The following is a 25,705-nucleotide window of genomic DNA, read 5'->3' as shown; positions in this document are numbered from 1 at the left end:
ACTCTTGCCCTCCACTGGATGCAATTGCTCCACAATTTTATTATATTGCTTGTAAGTTCCATCAATCAATTAATTCATTTATTCAAAAAGGGACTGAGAGCATACTATGTTTATGACAATTTACCAGTTGGTATGAGAGAGACTGGGGTGGGGGGTAAGAATGAGAAGGAGAAAAAGAGATCAGCAAGAAATGTGTGAGATAAGAAAGATAAGAATTTAATTGTAAAACATGTCCCTTGTCCTCCAGGGGCTGTAGTCTGGCTGAAAAACAAAACATACTCCAACCTGACTGGATCTGTGATCTCCTTGCCATGGACATTCTCTTGAGGGCTGCAGAAAGCAAAACTCCTAGGAAATTCTTTTCCATGATCATCCCATATGGTCCCTCAGGGCCCACCCAAGTGCTGAGAGGGCTTCCTCACTTGACATAAAAAGGATACCAGTGAGTTTTCCAGCCTTTTTCACCAATTATCCCTTCATCTTGCCTTGTAACATGCCCATATTTTTGAGTCGTAGACTTCCCTGATGACATCCTTTATATGAGGCTCTCCATGTTGTTCTATGTGTAACAGCGTCTTCACACCCACCATGTATATCTCCATAAACTTCTTGATTTTAATTCTTGTTCTTGTGCCCACTCATTTTAACCCCTTGGGGGTTTTCTTAGCAAAGATATAGTTTGCCATTTCCTTCTCCAGTTCATTTTACAAATGAGGAAACTGAGGTAAGCAGGGTTAAGTGACTTGCCCAAGGTCATGCGGCTAGTAAATGTCAACACATTTTTACTTAACTAGAGGAAAGTAGCCTCAACCACTCAAAATAAGGAAAACCTCTGGATCAGAATGTTGCTGGTAATCCAAAAAGAGTTTTTTATTTTCTTTTAAAGGCAGTGAATAAAGCTATATGGACTATTACACTTGACTCAAAAGACAACCCCCTCAGGCCTTTTTCCAAGCACAGTTTGGAACAAAAAAGGCTTAATTGGCTAATTTCTCAACCCAGGACATATTGGAAGCAAGGGAAATTAGAAGTTGGAGAAGGCAGAGCTGCCTGAATAAGGCTCACCTATCACAAGTCGCAAAAAGTGAGAACTGTCAGCTTGGCATCAAGGGAGGGCACATTATTATAATAAGCAGTCAGAAGTCAACAAAGTAGATCAGTATGGAGCCATTTAGTGCAAAGATAAATGGGTCTCCCGAGTCAGTTCAATAATCGATCAGTCAATCAACAAGCATTTATTAAAAGACTGTTAGGTGTCAGGTTCTGTCTATGCTGAGACTGCAAAGATAATGAATGAAACAGCCCATGTCCTCAAAACACTCACAATCCCTTAGAGCAAATATATGCACAAATGTAAATGCATGCAAAATCTAAATAAAAACAAGGTAATTGGATGTGGGGGAGGTACTAGCAGCTGGGGAGGTCAGGAAAGTTTTTTTTTTCTTAGAGTTAGAATAAGTCTTAATGCCCAACTCTATTTGAAACTCCTCTTTATAAGGTCAAAAGATTCTTGTCCAGACTCTGCTTGAATGAGAGGGAGGGAGGGAGGGAGGGAGGGAGGGAGAGAGAGAGAGAGAGAGAGAGAGAGAGAGAGAGGAAGAAGAGTGGAAGAGTGGTAGACATGGGAGAGGCTTCAAGGCTGTACACTGTGACTGCAAACAGCCCTAATGATCAGCATGCTCTTCATTACATTAAGATGAAATTTTCCTCCTACAACTTTCAGCCATGAGTCCTGGTTTTCCTCTCAGGGGCCAAGAAGAATACCTAATCCCCAGAGTAATTTATTGCCCAAATTCTAGTGAGTCACCAAAACAAGGTTAAGTTCTATTGACTATACACACAGAAAGCTGAAGAGTATGATGAATTCTGTTTGCTCACTGGGTTCAGTTAATAAGTACTGGCACAATAAGTATTAATGGGAATCTACCACATATAGGTCACTGGGTCCGGAGTAAGGGGGGCATACACAAGATACAACTATAGTACAAGAGAGAATGTGTAAGTAATAAGAAAAGAAACGTCATGGTATCATAGAAAGAAGGATTCAAATTCTGTCTCTGACACCACTGTGGTAGAATGGATAAGTCACTTAATCTATCTCTCTGCCTCCCTTTCAATGTCTCTCCCTGGGCGTCTCTCTTTGTCTCTATCTCTCTGTCTCTTTTTCTGTCTCTCTGTCTCTGACTCTGTTTTTCTGTCTCTCTCGCCCTCTATCTCCCTCCCCTTCTCCCTCTCCTTTTCCTTCTCCTTCTTCCTCAATTTACTCATCTGATAAAATCATTTGTAGTACCTATCTCACAGGGTTATATTGGGAAGTTAACATGCAACTAACATGCTTTGTAAATGTTAAATCAATACATAAATGGCAGCCATTCTACTTCCAGTTTTCCATGAGAGATGACTATGGAAGAAGCAGGAAAAGAGACCTTTCAAAAAAAAAGAAAAGAAGAAGCAAATCTTGGAGGTGACTTGGTGAGGTTTAGATAGTGAAGCAGCCAAATTTGTGAAAAAATGAAGAACTTTTAAAGCAGGATAATATCTAAGTCTAGATACTGATCAGATTCTATATAGAGGTTGAAAGCATAGTGGGATCAGTGATAATTAGGTAGGATATAAATTTTAAATGCTTAAGAAGGATTAGTAGAATCTGAAAGACAACTCAAGCATGAGAAGGTATTTGGCAAGACAAGGTAAAGTAAAAAACAAAAGGCAGGTGAAAGCTAAAGAGTAAAAAATACTGAAAGAGTAGATTGATGGATGGAACAAATTGGAAAGAAAGGTAGGACGGTGATGCAAGGTGGAAATTAGGTATGACTGCATTGTTGTTGTAAAGACTGAAGGAAGAAAGTTGTGTGGAACTGTGAAGTTATTTATAGGTAACAGTTAACTGGATGCTTGGAGTTGAAGTATAAACAATCACAAATAGGTGAGATTTTAAAAAAATCTTGGCCATTTGTAATAGTGGAGATTGTACAGCAGCATTCCTATAGTATTTGAAGTTTATATTTCTGCCACAGCTGAGTGACTTTTATCTGTATTCCAAGAACAGAATGATCTTCCTCTTGGATGAGAAAGTGAAGAGTTTTAAGAATATCCCCCCCAAAACACTTGCAAATTGTTAAGGAGTATGAAGTATTTAAAAAAAAGTAAGGTTTCAAAAAGAGGAGGGGATGGGATGGTATCTGAAATGAAGATGTCTGACTCTCTCATAATGCTGGTAAGCAGAAGATCAGTACACAGAGGAGAAAGGGGAAGCAAAGAACAAAGTACAGTAAAGAATTTAAGACGCTTTCTGAAAAGGAAGAAACAGGTTGCTTTGAGAAGAAAGAAGCTGTTTGTCCTCCAAAGAATGATAGAATAAAACCACCAAAGCTATCAGATGAAGTATCATACAACAAGGGTTAGAGCAAAGAAAGAGTAATAGTTGGTGATGATTACTAGATCAGCAATAATGAGTGGCATCTATAGATCAACTAATAACAATAGAGAGGTTTCTGGTTACTACTAGATATAGATACATACCCAGATCATAATATTATTATTGTGTTCAGTTGTATTCAAATCTTCATGACCGGATTTGAGGTTTTCTTGGCAAAGGAACTGGAGTGGTTTGTAATTTTCTTCTTCATCTTATTTTACAAATGGGGAAACAGAGGTAAATAGAGTGAAATGGCTTGCCCAAAGTTACCCAGTTAGTAAGTGTCTGAGGCTAAATTTGAACTTGGAAAAATGAACTTTCCTGACTCTATGTCTGGCACTCTATCCACTGAGTCACCTAGTTGCTCAAATATAACATAAAACCACCCAAGTCTTGTCAAAATGGAAAACTACTAAATTCTGATGATTCACATGAACACACATGTCACTGCCAAAAGGAACTTAACAAGTACAGACAACCCTCAACTTTTGATGGGGTAATGTTCCTAGAAAAATACCCAAAAGTAAAAAATACAAATGCTGATGCACTGAATCTATAGGAGGTTAGCGTCTCATGATCATCAAAAACTAATTTTTCATCAGATTGCTGAAAATGTACTTTTCTGCATATAATTTTTACATTAATATTTGTTATAATGTTATAAATATTAATTTTGATAATATGTACTTTTCCTAACCCAGTAACCACAAAATAACTCATAAAATATAGCACAAAAAATAAAATTTGTAACATGCAAAACATTTTTTCTCAAGTAATTGCCTAGAATTCTGTGACATTTTGTGCTACCATCTCGAGAAAAAAATCATTTATTTCAAACAATATTTACTTTTACAACCCTTGAAATCTATGAAACCATAAATACTACATAGCAAATAAATTCTTTTTTATAGAAAGATTTTATTTATTTTGTTTTACAATTTTCCTCCATTCTTGCTTCCCTCCCCCCAGCCCCCACAGAAGTCAGTCTGTGATGAGAGAGAAATTGTATCCTTAAAGAAGAAAAATAAAGTAAAAGAGATAGCAAAATTACATAATAAGATAATGTGGTTTTTTTTCCCCTAAATTGAAGGTAATAGCCTTTGGTCTTTGTTCAAACTCCACAGTTCTTTCTCTAGATACAGATGGTATTCTCCACTGCAGGTAGTCCAAAATTGTCCCTGATTGTTGCACTGAAGCAAGGAGCAAGTCCATCAAGATTGAGCATTGCCCCCATGTTGCTGTTAAGGTGTACAATGTTTTTCTGGTTCTGCTCATCTCACTCAGCATCAGTTCATGCAAATCCTTCCAAGTTTCCCTGAATTCCCATCCCTCCTGGTTTCTAATAGAACAATAGTGTTCCATGACATACATATACCAGTTTGTTAAGCCATTCCCCAAATGAAGGACATTCAGTTAATTTCCAATTCTTTGCCACCACAAACAGGGCTGCTATAAATATTTTTGTACAAATGATGTTTATACCCTTTTTCATAATCTCTTCAAGGTATAGACCTGGTAGTGGTATTGCTGAATCAAAAGGTATGCACATTTTTGTTGCCCTTTAGGCATAATTCCAGATTGCTCTCCAGAAAGTTTGGATGAGTTCACAGCTCCATCAACAATGTATTAGTGTCCCAGATTTCCCCACATCCCTTCCAACATTGATCATTGTTCTTTCTGGTCATATTGGCCAATCTGAGAGGTGTGAAGTGATATCTCAAAGATACTTTAATTTGCATTTCTCTAATAAGTAATGATTTAGAACTATTTTTCATATGACTATGGATCGCTTTGATTTCCTCAGCTGTAACTTGCCTTTGCATATCTGCAAATAAATTCTTAAAATTAAAACATTTTTAAACCTGAATCTTACTTTTCAATGTGCCAATTATGAGGGGTTTATAATGAATCCTATACTACTGAAAATATTTCTATCTTGGTTGCCCTTTGAAAACCAAAGGAGAGGTTGCTAAGACTTGTCACCTTCATCATCTCTGACCCTCTGTCCTTTATGGGTAGAAGATGGCAGAGATCATGAAGGATGCACCAGCCTGAGAAAATCCATCAGTGTTGTCACCTTTGTGGGATAATTGATATCCTAAAGGGTCTTGGAGTGTGGAAGCATATCAAAGGTGAGTTGATGTTTAACTTCGAGGTTGCCTAATAGAATACCAGGCACTCCAAAATTTGTATGCATAGTATCTCTTATTTTTTTCTTTACTGAGAATAGCCACCAATGTGTGTGGCTGCCAAAACGAAAATGAAAATGAAGTCTCTAACAAAATCACAGGCATGCTTGAAGTCATGAAAGTTAAATGAGAATATTGAAGTTCAACTGTATTATAAAATCTTGGGCAATAAACTAAAGTTCATAAAGGCACAGTTTTATATTCTTAACAGCTGCCCATTGGATGCAAGAGATACAGAAGAGAAAAATTAATTCCCTAAAAACCTCTCCCTTGAGCTTTTCACCTTTTCTAGCTCTCATGTGGTGTTTTTTCTCCTCCTTTTGGATAAACTCCTAAAGAATTGGTCAACAAATGATGACTTCTCTTCTAATTTCCCTTCAAACTCTGGTACTCTCTTGTTTGACCTCATCATTCATTGAAACTTTTCTCTCCAAAGCCACCAATGATCTCTTAACTGCCAGATCTAATGATCCTTTCTCAGTCCCTCTCTTCAAACTTTAACACTATTGATAACTTTATTTTCTGAATACTGGAAACTTTCTTCTCTTCTCTTGGTTTTTATAATATTGCTCACTTTTGTCCTGTTGTCTGACTACTCTTTTTAGTCTACTTCGCTCAATTTTCCTCTCTCTCTCTCTCTCTCTCTCTCTCTCTCTCTCTCTCTCTCTCTCTCACACACACACACACACACACACACACACACACACACACAGACACAAACACATGCACAAACACTGACCCATTAATCTTAGATTCTCTTCTCTTCCTCTACTTCATTTGATAATCCCATCAGTTTCCATGAGTTCAGTAATCATCGCTATAAAGATGACTATCTAGTCAATATTATTAAGCCTTAACCTCCCTCCTGAATTCCAGTCTCCCATCACCAAATCCCTTTCGGACATTTTATTTTTTTGTTTGTTTGTTTTTTGGAAGGCAATGGGGGTTAAGTGGCTTGCCCAAGGCCACACAGCTAGGTAATGTTTAAGTGTCTGAGGTCACATTTGAACTCAGGTCCTCCTGACTCCAGGGCCGGTGCTCTATCCACAGCACTACCTAGGTGCCCCTCCTTTTGGACATTTTAAATGGGATGCCCTAGAGACAAGATGTACAAAATGGAATTTATTATCTTTGCCCTTAAATCTTCTCCTCTTCTGAACTTCTCAATTAATGTCAAGGGCACTTTCATCCTCCCAATCATTCAAGTTTGCAATAATGTAAGTATTAATCTCTACTTCTCTCTTTCACTCACTCTACATATCCAATCTGTTGCCAAGTCTTCACATTGTTATTTTTACAGCAGCTCTCAAACTGTGTCCACTTCTCTCCATTCACAGGGCTACAACTCTCTTACAGGTCTTCAAAACCTCACATGTGGACAAAGGAAACAGCCTGTTGGACGCTTTACCTCAAATCTTTCTTCATTCCAACTCATTCTCCATTTTGTTGTCCAAGTAATCTTAAGAAGCAGGTCTGATTTTGTCACCATTCTACTCAGTAAATTCTAATGAGATTGAAGAGATGGAAGAGAAGGATGAAAACTAAGAAAAGTTCATTAGACTTGATAATATTGGTAATTCTGGAGAGAATTTTGATTGAATGATAAGATCAGAAAATGCTGAACAGAACCAGAACAGCAACATGGGGGTGATGATCAACCTTAATTGACTTGCTCAATCCATCAGTGCAATAATCAAGGATAATTTTAGGGTATCTGTTATAGAGAATAACATCTGTATCCAGAGAAAGAATTGTGGAGTTTAAACAAAGACCAAAGACTTTAAGTTATAACCTTTAATTTCTTTTTTTTTTAAAAAAAGTTGTCTTATGTACTACATAATTTTGCTGTCTCTAATATTTTATTTTTTCCTCAAGGATATGATTTTTTTCTCAACACATTCAATTTTGATCAATGTATAGCATAAAACAATGTAAAGATTATCAGACTGCCTTCTATGGGGAGGAAGGGGGAGGAAAGGGAAGGTGGGGGAAAATTTGTAAAATTTAAAACCTTACCAAAAATGATAGGTGGAAACTACTATTGTATATAGTTGGAAAACAAATAAAATATTTATAATCTGTCTTAAAAAAAGAAATGAATGCTCAGGATTTAGAATCAAGTGAGAAGGGAGGAAGGAAAGACACTGTTTGACCAATTTCTAAAAAAATAAGTTTTTGGTTTAACCCAAAAGGGGAGAAAAATATCAGATGATAGCTAGCAATAAATTCTAGTGGATCCTGTATTATCATGAGGATCAAATACAAAGTCTCTTTTTATCATTTAAGACCCTTCACATTGGTCCCTTCTCAGACTTCTTGCATTTTACTTTTCACCTTGTATTCTATGATCCAGCAACTATAGCACTCTTGCTGTTGTTTAGTACGTTTTCATTGGCTTTCTCCCACACTTAAAATGTTTTCCTCACTCACCTCCACCATATTTGGCATCTCTGGCCTTTGTCAAGATTCAATTTAAATCCCACCTTCTGCAGGAGACCTTCCCCTCTTCTACTTCCAACTCCACATGCCTTCAATAGAATTCCTTCTTTATCATGACTTAAAAATAAGACAAATTCCTATCCAGATATGGAGTATACAGCAAATACTAGTAAAATATATATTTGTCTGGTGATTTGCAAAACTAATCAAAAAGCTTTAAAAAAAGGATGAAAAGAAAAGAAAAAGGATGGGGGAGTCAGGCAGAGTTAGATGCAATAAAGAATAATTTTTGAGAAGAAAGAATAGATATGAAACACCTAAAAGTTTTACATGAGAAAAAAGTTCAAAAAGGAACCAATAGTAAAAATCCTTGGCCTCAAATACACAGGCACAAATGCTCAAAATTTATATTCACAAATGAGATGAACTAAAGATAAACTAAATTAAAAAGCAAATTTGATCCCATAGAAATCACCAAGGCTTGGTAGGATGAAAAACATGACTGAACAAGACTCTGGCTATGTACAACACAAAAAAGTACAGGATAGTAAATGGGGGAGGAAATGTGCAATTTATATTATCAAGAATGTATATTCATGTAAGGAAATTTAGGAACTAAAGAGAAAAAGCAGGATGGAGGTCAATGGAGGGGAAAATATAAGAAATTTTGTCACTGGACTATGCCACACATCACCAATATAAAGGAAATAGATGAGGAATTTGGAGATCAGACCATAGGGGTATGAGTGATAGAAGAGTTCAAGTAACCATTCACCTATTAGAATTCTCTCTCTCTCTCTCTCTCTCTCTCTCTCTCTCTCTCTCTCTCTCTCACACACACACACACACACACACACACACACACACACACACACACCTCTTTTTTTTCTCTATCTGACTCTGTCTCCTCTGTCTTTGTCTATCTCCGTCTTTTTTATTTCAATCTCTGTGTCACCTTCTCTCTTTTTCTGTCTCTGTTTTTCTATTTGACTCTGTGTATATGTCTGTCTCTCTATGTATACCTCTCTTCTTTTCTCTCTACCCTGTCCCTGAAAAAAAAATCTATCAGATAATAACTTCTTGACTTGACTTACTGATAATTTCATTCTTCAAGGGAAAGGGTACTAACAAGGAGAAATTATCTTCTGGATCTGATTTTCACTAACAGATAAGAACTGGTTGCTGGAATAGAAGTAATAGGAGCCCTGGGAGAAAGTAACTATTCATTCCGAAAGAGAAAATCCTGGCCTACTCTGATATGTACCCTAGATTTTGGGAGGGGGAAAAACAGATTTCAAAGGATTCAAAGAAGACAGGCAGGATCCTATGGATTAAAATGGTGCAAAGGAAGTTAGTTTAGGAGGATTGAAAGATGCTAAAGAATGAAATTCTGAATATACTAAATTCTAATGAGGAAGCAGAAAATGGTATTTGTCTGAGAGAATGATATGGATTTTCATGGAATTCACTAACCAAAATAGATTTCTTTTTCATTTTTACAAGGCAATGGGGTTAACCCAAAGTCACACAAGCTAGGTAATTATTAAGTGTATGAGGCTAGATTGGAATTCAGGTCCTCCCAACTCCAAAGCCAGTGCTCTATCCACTGTACCACCTAACTGCCTCACCAACATAAATTCTAAAAATAAGTCCTAAGTTCTCTAAAAAATGTCAAGGTCTTAAAGCTTAGAATGGATTGAAGCTGGAGAAGAAATCTAAGGGTGACCAAAAAGGGCCAGGTTTTTTAAAACTATATTGGGATACAATTCAGATAATCTAGCCCAAATGAATTTATATTCTTGGGAGCAGACTGAGTGGTGAAATGCATGGAGAACTGGGTTTGAGATCAGGAAAACTTGTGTTCAAATCCTGACTCACTTTCTTACTCTATATTTCTGATAAGTTGTTTAATTCCCTTTGGTCTCTTTTTCCTCATCTGTAAAATAGGGAGATTGGACTCAATGTCTTCTGAGGTTTTTCCACAAACCACTGTCCATGCTATTTAAAAAAATCTCATGAAATGGGAGTATTCTGTGTATTGTTCCAGTGTTGATTATTCAACTGTATTCAGATTCTCTACAAAGTCTTATCCATGAGGGAGTTTGTCTTTGGTTGTGAGCCCCTGCAAGGGCAAAGCCCCATCTCTTTTATCCACTCCATAGAGGGCCACAGATCAATGGGCACTTACTTAATAAATACCCTCTCTGATTATGGGACTAACAAGCCTCCCACTGGTAAAGGGAAAAGTTCCTTCTGACCTAAACCTTAGGATTCTGCTTTGAGTCTTTTATTTGCAGCCTAAGCCTACTGAATACTTGCCAGGGGAGGGAGGAAGGAGCACAGATTAATGGGAGAGGAAGGGAGGAACTTTATAATAATCAGATACTAGATGTAAGAAATAAGGGGTAGGAGAGCAATAAGATATCTTGATTTAGTGAAGTACTTGATAGGTTGTCTAATGAAATTTTACTTGCAAAATGAATTCAAATTGACTGGCTGGGAGCTTTCAACTCTGGGACAGCAAAGAGGCTGAGAAATTATAAACAAGTCATGATGAGAATGGTTGGGGACCCAGAGCAGGCAGGTGCTTGCCAGACTGGTCAATTCTTGAGGAAAATTATGAAATGAACCCTACTCTCATTGGTCTGAATATGATACCCAGAGAGTAGGAGGTATAGACAGGAGAAGGGAATGTGGGTTGAAACTTTAGCAGGGAAATGCACATCAAACAGAGAAATACCTGGAAGCAGAACTCTGTCCCAGGATGGTAAGATTTCCTTCCCATTCCCACATTTGCCCTGGGGTCGGAATTCCCAGGGGTGACTAGCATTAGCCACAAGGGAGAACTTTCTTCTAGTGAGGATTATTCAGTAGCAAATGAGATCTTCTTCCTTAATGATCTTAAGAAGATAGAGAGAAAAAGATCTTTCTAATTCCATGCTCTTTATAAAACATAGTCAAAGAGTGGAAAAATTAGAATCAGAAGCTGGATGAAGGAGATACTCTCTTACAAGGAAGAAATCACTGAAAGTGACCATCAAGCTGGCTCTAAGAATGATGGAGTTGCCCTCAAATTCTGAGTAATTTAAGCCCCAGTCAGAGCAACTTCCCAGCAGGAGGCAGAGGTCAGTGCCATCCTTCTGGCAAGAGACAGCAAGGACAGCTAAGGACCCCTCATTTCCAGAAAGGTGAGGTCCACTAGGAAGCTGGGGGCAGAGAGCTAAAGAGAAGAGCAAGTCAGACAGGAGGAGAGTGACTAATGAGGAGAAATCAGAGGACCACACTGGGATAAGTCCAACTGACACGGGGGTGGGGGACAGGGATGTGACTGCCATTCACAATTAGTGAATGAGTGGAAAGGCAGTGAATTACTGTAATTATGAGTCTATGGAATGCAGGGGATAAAAGGTTTCTTTCATGTAAGGTGGGGGTGGGGAGTTAGGGAAAGATTGCTGTATCCCCCCTTCAGCAAAGCCTGAAGATAAATGCAAAAAAAAGTCCATTCCCAAAGCATCTGCTATCCAGTATAAGCAGGTGCCCCAGGACTAAGACAAATTAGGTGGACCAAAGGGAAAACTGACAATGAATCTTAAAGGAGTTTAATATAATTAGTTTATCCTTCCTAGTCCTTGTGTGTTTGGGTTTTCAAGGCAGCTTGTAGTGTGTAGGTGAAGTTGGTCATCCATGATGTTTTCTGGGTGTGGTTAAATTGTTAGTCTCAGTGTTAGCTACTTCCCTAGAATGAGATCTCTTTAAAATGAGAGGAAAAACAGAGACATATAGAAACAAGAGAGAGAGAGAGAGAGAGAGAGAGAGAGAGAGAGAGAGAGAGATAATAATGTTAGATATAGATATATAGATAGAGGACAGAAAGATAGACAGAAGGACTGGAAATAAATATTTACTTGAAGACTACACACATGATTTGGGGGAGAATGTGACTTATCATGTCTCTACTTTGCTGTTGACTTGTAAGCTTCCATTATAGTGCATGTTCCTTCAAGGCAGGATTAGTATTTCTTTGTCTCAGTATACTCAGTGCCTAGCACAATGCCTTTCATATGATAGGTGGTCAATCAGTGCCTACTGGATTGAATTGTATTGGATATATATCAAATCAGAGTAAATAAATGTAATGCTCTTTAGAAACCTTAAAGCTACTGTTACTATTATTACTATTATTATATTTGAGTTAATATAGTAGATATTCCATGTTAAAAGTTCATTGGTCTCAAGCTTTTAATCCCTACTAAGGAAGGCAGAGGCTGGGGCATCTCTTGAACTGGGAATCTGAACTACAAGAGGAATAAAGCCAATCAGGTGTATACACTAAGTATATACAGTGTATACACTGACAACAATATAGGGGTGGGAGAAGGGGGAGGGGAAGACCAACTAGATGGGAGTTACTACTGAACTTTCAGCCTGAGAGAGATAGGGAGACATGGTCTCTCAAAGAAATGAATTAATGAATGCATGAAAGAATGAATATATATATGAATTAATGCATGCATGAATGAAAAAATGAAATAAAATAAAATCAAGAGTTCACAGGTAATGGGGTAAGAATAAGATACTTCTAGAATAGACTGTCTCCTAAGACAGTAAATTCATTATCCCTGGAAGTATTCAGCCAGAAGCTCTATGAACACCTGTCAGGGATACTGACTCATGCAATAAGCAGGTTAAACTAGATTACTTTTAATTCAAAGATTCTGATTCTAAATTCTAAATAGGGTCCAGATGCTAGTTAGAGATAGAGAAGTTAGGTGAAAGATAAGAACCTGAGGAGGTAAGTACAGTGAGTGAAGCTAGGGAAGGGACAAGACTCTAGAGGGGAAAAAATTCATTATCACTGCTTCTTTGGGTACCCTGAAGTATTAAAAGTCTCTGGTAGACCCTCAGTGGCAATCATTTGAGACTAAAGTGTCCTGCCTAACTGAGGAACAACAATCACCTGCTAGTCCAGGTTCCACCCTAAATCTGTGATCCTATGATCTTCCTACAACAGAAAAGCAACTATAATCAGAGCAGAAAATAGACAATTGTAGTTTGGGATTATTGATATCCCCTAGATGTGCTGTTAGGTGGACTTTCTTACCTGCTCAGAATTCTGAACTACTATTTCTAACCACACCATCCTTAAAGTTGGAGAAAATATAATGGAATGGAAAAAACTATTGACTAGAAGGGAGACGATTTTGGTGTCAAAGCCCAGCTCTGCCACTAACAAGCTGCATGACCTTGAGCAAAATGATTTACCTTTTTGGGTCTCATAAGAATCTCATCAGAAATCACTAAGAGCCAGAATTGGGTTTATCAAGAGCATGGCATGCCAGACTAAGCTCATTTTCTTTTTTCACAGTGTTGCAAGACTGGTAGATCAGGGGAATGCTATAGATAGAGTTTACCTAGATTTTAGCAAATTATCTGACAAAATCTTGTGTGCTATTATCTCGGATGAAGACATTTTGGCTGTATGATAGTAAATAGATTCAAAATTTGTTGACAGATCTAGACCCCCCCCAAAAAAGTAATAAATTAATAGGTTAAAATCAACATGAAATGAAGTTTCTAACAGAACACTACAAAGCTTAGTCCTTAAAATTAATAAATTTATGTATAATATACACACAATAATTAAAACATATATGTGGACATGTATATATATGGGTATATATATGCACATGAATGTGCATATACATAGAAACCCACACATATCTATATATATATGTGATAAATATATAAATATATGCACATATGTGAGTATATACACTTACAAAATGTATAGATGACTCCAAACTGGAAGAAGTATTTATTACAATAGAAGACAGAATTAAAATATCAAAATCCAAAAATACTTTCACAAACTAAAACAGTGAATTCAATCTCACATGATGATATTCAATGGACATAAATATAAGCCTTATATTTGGATTCAAAAAATTAACAGTAGAAATTCCTAATCAGAGAGAATGGGTTGGATTAGCTGACCCCTTAGGCCTCTTCCAAATCTAAGGTTTCTTGAGTATATGAAAAGGTTAAATAAAGTTGGGCTCTGAATCCCTAAACTCTCAATCTCTGTAATTGCTCATTTGGTTCTTTGCCCTACTACAGTCACAGCTGTCCAAGTCTGCTGCTTTTCTCCAACACCTGGAAAGTGCCAATGATGAATTATACAGAAACAGGAGGTCAATAAAAACCAGGTGCAGGTTAAAGAGCAAGGCCATACCAGCTGTTTGGAAACCGGAACCAACCTCCCTCAGGCCAGGCAGTGAGTGGCCCCAGGGAAGGGTGAAAATACATATGCAGCTATTTTTAGGGAGAAAAGTAAATTAGTCTCTAGGCATGGAGCAGAAAGTTTTCCTAGCAGTAGAAATGCAAATCAGACTTTAGAAACAAACAAAAGCCAGACTTCCGCCACTGTGTCAGGACCATGGAAGGTTTTTCTACTTTCTTGGCCCTCATTGCTTCATTAAGGTCTGTGGTTCACTCCCTCCTAATAATGAGCCCTCTGTGCTAACTGCTAAAGGAAGGTCTCCATGTCTAGTGAATAAGAGGACCATGCTGGTCCACTGAATTAAGGCTCCAGTGTTGCCAAAAAAAATGTGATTCCCCCATAACAACTTCTCCTCATCTCCAAGCCCCCATCCACTTGCAGGATATGCCTTAGTGGGAATGCATTACATGGCAACATCCATAATTTCACCCACAAATACATGGTCCAGACAACTGACCTATTAGACTTAGGATCCAGTCCAGGTGGGTGAGATTGGTGCTACCATCCACATGGAGGAAGTGCCTTTTTTCTGTGAGTTGTTTTTGAATACCACAATTCTTGCTAAGGCTATGGAAGGAAAACCTAGGTCCCTGCTACTTCTTGCTGCTCCACAGGGGCCTTTCCTCACTACATCCCCACTGCCTGTGGCCTTCCTTTGGCCAGTTGGCAGATGGGAGAGCTGAGCCATCAAAGTTTCTGCTGTTCAGTCCAAGCCATTCAGCTGAAGAGGCAAGAACAGGAGTCAGAACACTGGCCTAGCCTCCCTTTGGTTTATTCCATTTGACGAACTGCAGACTTTTTAAGGGGACAGGTTGAATAAACTAGAGGAAAATAAATATCAGATGGAGGTTGGAGGAAGAATTTATAGGCTAGACCATTATACTTAGAAACTTGGGTTCAAATCATATTTCAGACATTTTAAAGCTATTTACTGACCCTGAGTCCCTCTCTTGACCTCCCATTATCTCAGTTTCCTCCTTTGTAAAATGAAGACTTTAGAGTCCATGGCCTATTAGATCCCTTCTAGCTTTAAATCTATGATCCTATATCTTTTACCCTAACCCCCTTAATCTTTCCAACACACACACACACACACACACACACACACACACACACACACACACACACAGAACCACCACCACTACCAGGGAATGGTGGAATAGGAAGAATGTCAGACTTGTGAGACCCAGGTTCTAATTCTGTACTGACATTTAATAATGGAGAGACCAGGAATAAGTCTCAAGGCTTAGTTTCTTCATCTATAAAAGCTGGATAATACCTTATCCCCACGAGATTATTATGAAGCCCCAATGAGATCAACATGGAGGTACTTCATGAACTTCAGACAATTCTAATTTTTCATTTTTTGGTTTTTGAAGTATTGAGTCCTGGTTTCTTGTAAATTCATCAATCTCCCTGAGTTCTATTCTTTGTCTAAAGGATTTGTTCTCCTCAGAGAGTTTTCTTATCTCTTCTTCCATCTGGCCAATTTTGCTTTTTAAAGCATTCTTCTCCTCAATAACTTTTTGAACTGTTTTATCCATTTGACTTATGCTGGTTTTTAGCATGCTATTTTCTTCAGCATTTTTTTGGATTTCCTTGACTAGGCTGCTGACTTCGTTTTCATGTTTTTCCTGCATCTCTCTCATTTCTTTTCCCAGTTTTTCTTCTAACTCCCGCATTTGATTTTCAAAGTCTTTTTTGAGCTCTGTCATTAGCCTGAGCCCAATTTCTGTTTTTCTTGGAGTCTTTAGATTCAGGAGCTTGTGCTTCCTCATCTTCAGATGGAGTATTTTGATCCTTTTTGGGCTCATATGCAGAAGCAGGCAGAGTAGGTAAGCAGGAGCCCCCAGGGCATGAGCCCATTGAACCTAGGGAGGGGAGTGAAGAGAGAGAGACTGCAGAGCTCTGTCCTCTACCCCTGGAACAGGACTCTGGGGTTCTGACCACACTCAGATCCTGATCGCAGTCTAGGCCCCCCCCATAGAACAGCAGGGGCCCCCTCCACCTCAGCCTCATGGCAGAGGGGGGTGCATATGGTCATTCACAGACCAGGAGGGAAGACAGAGCCTCACACACTGAGACCCTTGTGGGAGTGTCCCAAAAGCTCAAGAAGCACCCCAAAACCAGGCTCAGGCTGGGAAAATGAGCAAGCAGAGAAACAAGAGGAACACCATTGAGAAATATTTTGCATATGAGCCCAGACAATTCTACAAATGTCAACTGTGTCACATTTAGGCACATGGGCACACACACAAATACATATACACAAAGAGGAATAATCTGAGACCTTAAATGCTGCTCTACATCCAAGATAAGGCAGTAAATTTCAGCAAGACGGGATAGTGGAATGAAAGCAAGACATCAGGACATATTATCCAGGACAGCCCCTCTCCAGCTGGGTCACTTGGGTTCCAAAAGCTAATTCAAAGTATAAGCAGTCTCAGCAATTTAATGTTTTCCCCCCATCTATTCATGTAAATAACATTTCTGTAAGTGCCTGCAAACAGAGCAAGAAGACCAGATGCTCTGGGGGCTGGTGGTGAAAACTTCACTGAATCCTCTGATAGAAAGCTGGTCACTTTGTCTGTTTCTCTTAAAATCACCAGTATGTTTGTGATCCTCTTTTCCACTTCCTGGTTTCAGTCTTGCATCCTTCCACTGGTTTACTGCAGCTGAGGAATCTCTTGGAGCAGTCAGATTTAACTTTGTTCCTCTTTTTTGCAGTCAAGCTAGACAATGAGCTGTTGTTCCCTGATCCTCTTCTATTATCTTCCCACATCAGAACATTTGAAGACTATTTTGTTTTTGGAATACAGTCCTCCTCTTTCCTTCAAGAATTACTTCAGGAGTCTCCTACTCCATGAAACATTCATTGTTTCCCCAATTGAACGCAATCTCTCCCTAAAATGCTTCTAAAGAACTACCTCTGTCTCCCTTTTGACCTTCTCACACTTTACCTTGTAGTATACTTAACTTTTTTACAAATGCTATTCCTTACTAGTAAATCAAAACAAAATAATGTTCTTTTTCACCTTTGTCTCCTGAGCACCCAGTACAGTAATTTACATGCAATGGTTAATTAGTAAATTTCATAACTATTGACTTTGATTTGTTCCCACATTTTTATTGATTTTTTTTATTTTTTGTTTTTATATTACCTTTCATTTCATAAACCTCCACTCCTATCCTATCCTAACTTTGCAACGAAGAATAAAAAACCAGAAGAAAACATTGTGGAGCGAAACCAACCAAGACATCAACTGAATCTGACAAAATATGGAACATTTCACTTCTATAGTCCATCACCTCTACAAAGAAGGAAAGGAGGGATATTTTCTCAACTCCTTTCCCATATCATCTTAGTCTTTATAATTATGAAACCTATGGTTTCAATTTCTTTTTGTTATTGTCCTTTCTGCTTAGGTTTTTGTAGTCATTACATGTAAGTTTTTCTGGTTCTGCTTTCTTTACTTTGTATCCATTCTTAAGTTTTCCAAAGTATCTCTAAATTATATTTATTTTTTTCTTCAAGTACGACACTCTATTGAATTTGTTTAGACCTTTCCTGACTAAAGGAAATCTATTTTGCTTCTAGTTCTTTGTTATCACTGCACTTGATGTGTTCTAGGAGGATGAAGGGCCATGAATCTTCTGACCATTATTCTAAGGTTCTTTTCCCAGCACCCTTACTGCTTCCCCATCATTTTTCTTTAGGACCTCCAAGTCAAATTCTAAGTCTTTTTAAATTAAAACTTTAAATATTCACCTTAATTATGACATGACCCTGTGAAAAATTTATGACCATGCAAAATATAATAAATTACAACATTCCTACCTAGGCAGAAGAATGGTCATCACAGACTGTAACACAGACCCAGGTCCGTGAAGATCTTAAAATATAGTTGAGAGAAGTGAGGCTCACACACCCATTAAATAGCCATGGAACTGTTTCAAAGTAACACATAAACATATGAATAGTAGTGGAATATTAATTGTCAGAAGAAGCTCATAAGAGTGGAAGGAGGGGTGGGGCAAAAGATAATAATAGAAAGCATTTATATCCTTAAGATTTGTGAAACACTTTATAAAAAAACTTCTCATATATTCTTTACAATAAACCTGGGATGTAGTAGCTATTATTGTTATACCCATTTTACAGATGAGGAAATTGAGGCAAACAAAAGGGAAATAACTTGGTTGATGCTAAATTGGAACTCAGGTCCTCCCACATCCAGGTCCAATTGTTCTATTTACTATAAAGACATGTATGTATGTAGTAGAATTTGGGAAGTCCTCATAAAGAAAATACCCAGCTAGATTTTTCAAGGAAATGGAATGTTTGCAAAATAAGTTAAAAAAAACAGCAGAGAGTATTCAATGCACCTATGCACCCTGCTAACTGCTAATGTTAACACTTTTATAAAAGATCTTTCACCTGCAATTGGTCAGAGGAATTCCTAGAGGATATAGAGAATTTTTTGTAGTCCAATTAGAAAGAAACTACTTTTAATCACTCTCCTGAATAAATCCTAAATTCCATGAGTCATCTACTTGACAAAACTCTACCTTTTATCCATTATCTGCTTCATCAGTACTTCAGGACATGTAGATGTGGGTAGAAATATGAATGTGTTCATATACTATACTTCCAATGCATCTGACAGATCATGTCTGTCACATTTCTCTCATCCTTTTTTCCCATTCCTATTTCCCTGAATGATTAAGCACATATGAACAAGTTCAGTCTCCCCAGGAAGGAAGGAAGGAAGGAAGGAAGGAAGGAAGGAAGGAAGGAAGGAAGGAAGGAAGGAAGGAAGGAAGGAAGGAAGGAGGGAAGGAAAGAAGGAAGGAAGGAAAAGAGGAGAGAGAGAGAGAGAGAGAGAGAGAGAGAGAGAGAGAGAGAGAGAGAGAGAGAGAGAGAAGTCAATTCCAGCAAAAACTTATTTGTGGCTCTGGATTTATTTCTACTACTTGACTCATTTGTAGCTCTTCCTCGAGCTGGGGCCTATACAAGACAGCCTTCATCAGCCCCTTTTTAGCTAGAGACTGAGGTGTTTTCTCCTGGAGCTGTTATTTTCCCTCATAGGCACTCCCAAGAGCTGGCTTCCACTTCCTCTCTCTGCTCATCAATTGTCAGGGCAGCAAGCAAAGACTGAGATCTCCTTAGCAAGCTGGGGCGCCAGGGGCAGAGAGCGTGTCCTCAGCCTGTTCCCTACAGCACTTCCTGACATGTTCGGTCAATGTGCAATCCATCCATCAGTCTCAGTTCGTGCCCACTCCACCCCTCCACAAAGAAGTGGATAGTTATTACAGAGTCTCCTCAACAACTGAGCAGATCCCCTTTCACTCACCACAATGACAGCTTCCCCGGAGAAGAGACTTGAGAAAACCACCATTCTCTCTCTGCCCCTCTGGTCATTGATCATGTGGCTAATCCCTTCTTGGAATTCCTTAAGCAGAAGAGACAATCAAAGAAGAACTTCCTGCCTCCTGTGCTAACTTTCCTTCCCCAAAGGGTGAGAAGGAAACAAGGTGTTATGACGGAAAGAACCCTGTGTCTAGAATCAGATGAATAGCTTCAAATATCACCTCTTATTCTTATTGTTTCTATGCTTTTAGGCAAATCATTTAACTTACCTGGGCTTCATTTCCTCATCCTTATTCCCCCATTATTATGAGGGAATGGGACTGGGCCCTATCCAACTCTAGTTCTACGAACCTTCTTTAGGAACTCCCCAAGAGGGACATCAGGCTATTTGTAACTTTGAACAGGTCATTTCCTTTTTCTATGCCTCAGTTTCCCTATCTAAAAATGATGGGATTGGGCCAGGCAATCTAAGGTTCCTTACAACTCTATTGGACAATAAACTGGCCCCACCTCCAAGAGACCTCATATAATAATGGCCAGAGCCCCGGACAGCCTATCCTACCTAGTCTTTTGGGGATGCTGTCTGTCTTAAGGAGGTCTGAAGATTTAAAATGGTAATGAACTATTTCTGAAGGACAGCTATTTGGCATGCTCAGTTGCCCATTTGTTCAGAGATTTCCCTTGTTTTTACCTGTTGCTGCCACCGGCTCTCTTATAGCTGTTTGGTTTTCCTGCCAGCCATCTTTTCCCACATTTAAGGTGTGATCTAAGCCTTTTTACTATTCACAGACTCTCTTCGATGCTCATCCACAGATCTGCCAAAGGGAGAAGAGAGGCCCCCAGGTCCTCATGTGTAGCACTCAGAGTGGAGTGTTGGTGACTGGCTCCATTCTATGCCCATGTGTCTCCTTAGATCATTCTCCTTTAAAAACAAAAACATAAAACACAACCACCTATAATCATATTTCTTAGTTTGCCCCCTGGTTCTTATTTATTTTGAAATCTTCTCTTTCTGGATATTGCTGTTTATGATCTTCTGGGACCATTTCCTCTACTCCATGGAAACATGGTCCTTCTAACCTGGAAATAACCAAGTAACACAGTGGAGTCCCAAGTTTCATACAGCACAGAGAAGCTAGAACACAGTAAGATGAAGTTTCCTCACTGGTTAAAAACCATGGGCTGAACAGAGCCAGACACCAAGTCCACCCCAATGCAGAACATGAGCACCCCAGGCTGACATTCACAAAGGGAATACGTGCACTGGAGTACAAGTATACTTATTAGTGGAAGAGACATTCTATTGGCGCAACAAATTGTGTGAAATTGAATCATTTTCCCAATGACTTCCACTATAATCTCAGAGATGTGCTCCCAAAGAAAGACGGGGAAAAAAAAGATATTTGGCCCCAAGCAAAAAAGGCTGCTACGTAGAGAGATAGGAATTCACTGCAGTGATGGTAACTAGGGCTGGTGCAAATAACCCATTTTACATCCCTCTGCTTGGGTTTGAGTTCTCTAAGACCTGGTAAGCAGAGGACTGCCTAGTCTCCCTAAATATACGGACTCATTGCCTGGGATCCCTTAACCTGCGTCTATGGAGAGATTCCACTATATGAATCCATGGGCATCCATTATGGAAAAAAATTACATCATTATTTTCACTAATGTGTAACTAAAATTTAGCATTTCCTTCAATTATTTTAATACGTTATCCTAAGAAAGGGTCTATAAGATTCACTAGCCTGACAAAGGAATCTATGACCTCAAAAAAGGTTACGAACCCCTGGCCTAGGGAAAAATCTATAGTATGTCACATATGAGGAAAAACCTCATCAGAATCTCTACAGAGATTCATAAACTGTGGTTTCTTGCCCTGCTCAATGTAGCAGAAGCTCATACTCTTTCATTCCTAAGTTCAGACATTCATAGATTTGTCATTATGACAGCTCATCTTTCTGAAGACCTTCATGGTTTACAAAGCTCTTTCCTTATACTAGCCCTGTGAGGCAGATAGGTAGACAGGTAAATTCTTCTATTCCCAGTTTACTGAGGAGGTAAAATGATTTGCCAAGGGCTTCAGACTTGAAAGATCTGTGCCTTTCACTGCAACAGAACTTAGGGGTAATAAATGACCTCCAAGGTCAACTAGTCTCTTCCTTCTACACATTTGATAGATGAAGAAACTGAGGTCTAAATAGGTGAAGTTAATGTTCAATACCCTTCAACAAGAGAGATTCTTAGAGTTCTAATAATTATACTCTGGCACAAAGGGATTACTGGTATCCTTCAATGATGAGATTCTTGTTTCCTTGCCTCGCTGTCCTGTTCTCTCTGCCCTAATACCTCTCTCTTTGTTCCTAAGATTGACCTGAAACTTAGCCTTTAATTACAAATTGTTTCTTTCCTTCCTTTTCAGATCTTTAGTTTAACATCTGTGTATCTGAAATGTACCTGAGGATGGTAAATTGTGGTATTTCTGCTCAGAAATAAGGACTGCTTTTCCTGTTTCTCTCTAACCATAGTTAGAAAGGAAAGTTCTGTTCATTGAGCTGACTTGCTTCCCCATGAGATTTGCACATCACTTGGCAAGGTTGATGGGGTTTGCTGTGGGATACTTCTACACACATCCTTATTATTTCAGCAGCATAGTGTTGAGGGAGAAAAACATTGTACTCAGAGTCAGGCCTTGGAATCAAGTCTTGGTTTCATCACTTAGGTCAACCTTGGCATTTCTCTGGGTCTTTGCTGCTTATATCATTTCACTAACCTCAGTTACCCCATATGTAAAATGGGGAGGAGGGAGAGAGAAATGATAATAATGCATGCAGTAATGTAAAGTGGAAAATGTTCTGCATTTGGAGTCAGAGAACTCAAGTTTCCAATCCTGGCTCTCCAATTTACAAATTGTGCAACCTTATTTAAGACTCTGGACCTTAGATTAACTGATATCTTACCAAAATTATAATCTACCTGCCTCACAGGGTTGTCGGGAGGATCAAAGGAGATAAAACATGTAAAGCATTTTATAATCAGAAAGATCCTTAACATGAGCAATTATTATTATTATGTGGCAGAAAACTGGGTTGGATTGAGCACCACCCCTAGATTCAAGATTTGAGTTCAACTTCAAGACCCTAACTAGATGTATGACCCTAAGAAAATGATTCAATCTCCATTTGTCTCAGATTTTTCAACTGTAAAATGGAAATGATAACAGTACCTATCTTACAGGGCTGGGAGGATGAAATGAGATAATTCTTGTAAAGCCCTTAGCATAGGATCCTGGCATAATAATGGACTCTAGATAAATGTTTATTCCCTTTCCCTAATCAATCAGCTGATTACTCTTCAAAGAGATTTTTTAGACTCTAATTCATGAATTCAATAAATATTTTTCCTCACCTCAACAAAGAGAAAAAGGAAATAGTTCCTGCCCTCAAGGAGGGCTTGAGGAGGGGGGTAAGAGAAAGGTGCATCACATGCACATACAATTGAAGTCAATTTTTGAAAAAAAAATAAATCAGCATTTATATAATACTTGACAACAGATATCATATCCGAGGATGGATTTCAACTCATCTTTTTGAGTTCAGTCAGGTACAGTGTTTTATCCACTGAGCGAATGAGGCAATCCAAGTATTATACTTTGAATAAAGTAAATTATACTTTGAATAAAGCCAGTGATTCCAAAAGGTAGCAGTAAAAGCCAAGGACAGAATGTATTCTGAGGGATGAGGGAAATCACTGCAGAAAGGAACAGAAATAAAGGGTGAAATGTCATAGGGGAAAAATAAGGTCAGTTGGACCAGAAGGGTGAATCCATGAAGGAGAGAAAAAAGGATACCAAACTGAAAAGATAGGTAAGAGACAGAGAGCAGAGGTCCTTCAATGACAAAATGAGGATTCTGTATCCTTCCTGGGAGTCTGGCTATGAAATGGAAAAGAACTCTAAAACAATTGCTGGGGAGCAGGGCCAAAAATTAGATAGGTTGGAGAGACTTGGCCATGTGCATCTGGGATGGGTGCACCCCTACTATGTGCCTAGGAAATCCCTATTATACTTGTCAAAAGATAATTAGGGAATCAATAAGTTTTAGTAATTGCTGACCATATGTGGGGTACTGTGTTATGAATACAAGAAAGGCAAGAACAATCTCCCCTCATGGAGGAGACAGTACGGAGACATTTTCTACATACAAGATATATAAGATATAAGTGATGAGATAAGATAGATTTTATATATATATATATATATATATGTATAAATATGTGTGTGTATATATATATTAAAATCGTGTTTCCCCCAAAATAAGTCCTAGCATGATTTTTCAGTATGCTCATAAGTCTCAATTAAGATCATCAGTCAGACTAATGCATTTGATATGTCTTTTGAAACACTGGATGAACATATTGAATTATAAAACAATAACATTAATATATCATTAAATATAAATAAATAATAATATTGGAATTAATATTTAAAATAAATTACAATATAAATTATAATTATTCGCTAAATACCCAAGCAGGTGCTTTTGGGGGGAGAGGTAAACATCTATGTAAGCAGATGAATCTGAAATTTATTACCAATTGATCAGAGTACAAACACAACACACAAATAACATACTTGATAATGTCTGAATAGAAAGAAAGCCACACCTCTCATCATCACTAAGAGCAAGAAAGATAAGACTGAATATGTTTCAGACATTTATGTTCTTGAAATGAACATGAGCAGTTATAAGGAAGTTGGTCTATTTAATGCTGCTGCTTGTTTTGCAAGGTGACCAAAGAGGTTAGCTAAGCATTCACAATGTTAAAGAAATGAAGAACTTCCTTGCATAGAGAAGAATATATCAAATAATAATTTCCATTGGAATGACTGCCTATCTCCAGATATCTCCTGAAAATTAGCCCTAATATGTCTTTTGGGGCAAAAATAATATAAAATTTGGTCTTATTTTGAGGAAATAGGGTAAATATAGATATAAATGATATAGATAAAGATATATGGATATAGATGTTTTATAGATAGTTGATGGATGGCAATCTTAGAAGAGAAGGCACTAGCAGCTGGAAAAACCAAGAAAGGACTCCTGCAGAAAAAGAAGACTGAGATGAGAGAAACACATTTCAGGCAAAGAGGACAGTGACTGAAAAGTCATAGAGAGAGGAACCAAAACGTTCTAGGAAAGTAGGAAGCAAGGCAATGTAGCCAGAATGTAGTTTGTGGAGGGAGGAAAGTGGGCAAGAAATTAGAAAAGCAGGAAGAAGATGTTATAAAAAACTTCAAGAGTCACACAAAGGAGTTTATATTTGATCCTGGAAGTAACAGGGATCTGTGAAAATTCATCAATCAGAGGAAAGATGTGGACAATTAATGAAAGTGAGGAGAGACTTAAGTTGAAGAGACCATTTAAAAGTTTATTACAATAGTCTAGGTGAAAGGGGGTGACCAATTAAACTAGGATAGCAGCTAAGTGGCGAAAAGGGTACATAGTTAGAGATGTTGTAAAGAAATAATAATAATATCAATAAGTAGCATTTACATAGACTATCTGCTAAGTGCAGATTAGCTCATTTGATCCCCAAACAACTTTGGGAGGTTGGAGTTTTAATTATCCTCATTTTATAGTTAAAAAAAAACAGAGGCAAGTAAGCATTACATAATTTGCCCATGGTCACACCGCTAATAGGTCATATTTAAACCTTGGAATTTATTGGCTCCAAGTCCAGTGTTCTATATACATGGTGCCACCTAGAAAGTTTTGGCAATAGAATGGACATGGGGAATAAGGGGGAATATGGAATTAAGGATGACACCAGGATTATAGGCTTGGGTGACTAGGAGGATGATAGCACATAAAGGAAAGATCAGAGGAGAAGTAAATTGGGGAGACAAAAAGTTTCTGCTTACATTCTTACTGGAAGCATACTGGAGCTTACATTCTCCTGGAAACCTTCTTTGTTTCCAACCTTGTGATTCACGTCCTATACATCCTAAA

General features: G+C 38.2%; 1 protein-coding gene across 7 annotated transcripts in view; it reads right to left on the bottom strand.

Annotated features, from left to right (window-relative positions):
• GRIK4 (glutamate ionotropic receptor kainate type subunit 4) overlaps positions 1-25,705 on the bottom strand; it is a 685,181-nt gene that overhangs the window by 581,071 nt on the left and 78,405 nt on the right. For 4 of the 7 annotated variants that reach the window (XM_074215290.1, XM_074215285.1, XM_074215291.1 and 1 more), the window contains exon 2: positions 20,389-20,619. The exons of 2 other annotated variants lie outside the window; for them this stretch is intronic. The gene's annotated coding sequence lies outside the window, so the exon portion shown is untranslated. Of the gene's footprint in view, positions 1-20,388; positions 23,911-25,705 lie in introns of those variants that run through there. One more of the 7 variants, XM_074215286.1, reaches the window with a different exon arrangement.

Source organism: Macrotis lagotis, chromosome 1, assembly GCF_037893015.1.
Source record: "Macrotis lagotis isolate mMagLag1 chromosome 1, bilby.v1.9.chrom.fasta, whole genome shotgun sequence".
Taxonomy (NCBI): Eukaryota; Metazoa; Chordata; class Mammalia; order Peramelemorphia; family Peramelidae; genus Macrotis; species Macrotis lagotis.
The sequence above is the reverse complement of the archived record's forward strand: the minus strand, read 5'-3'. Positions and strand labels throughout refer to the sequence as shown.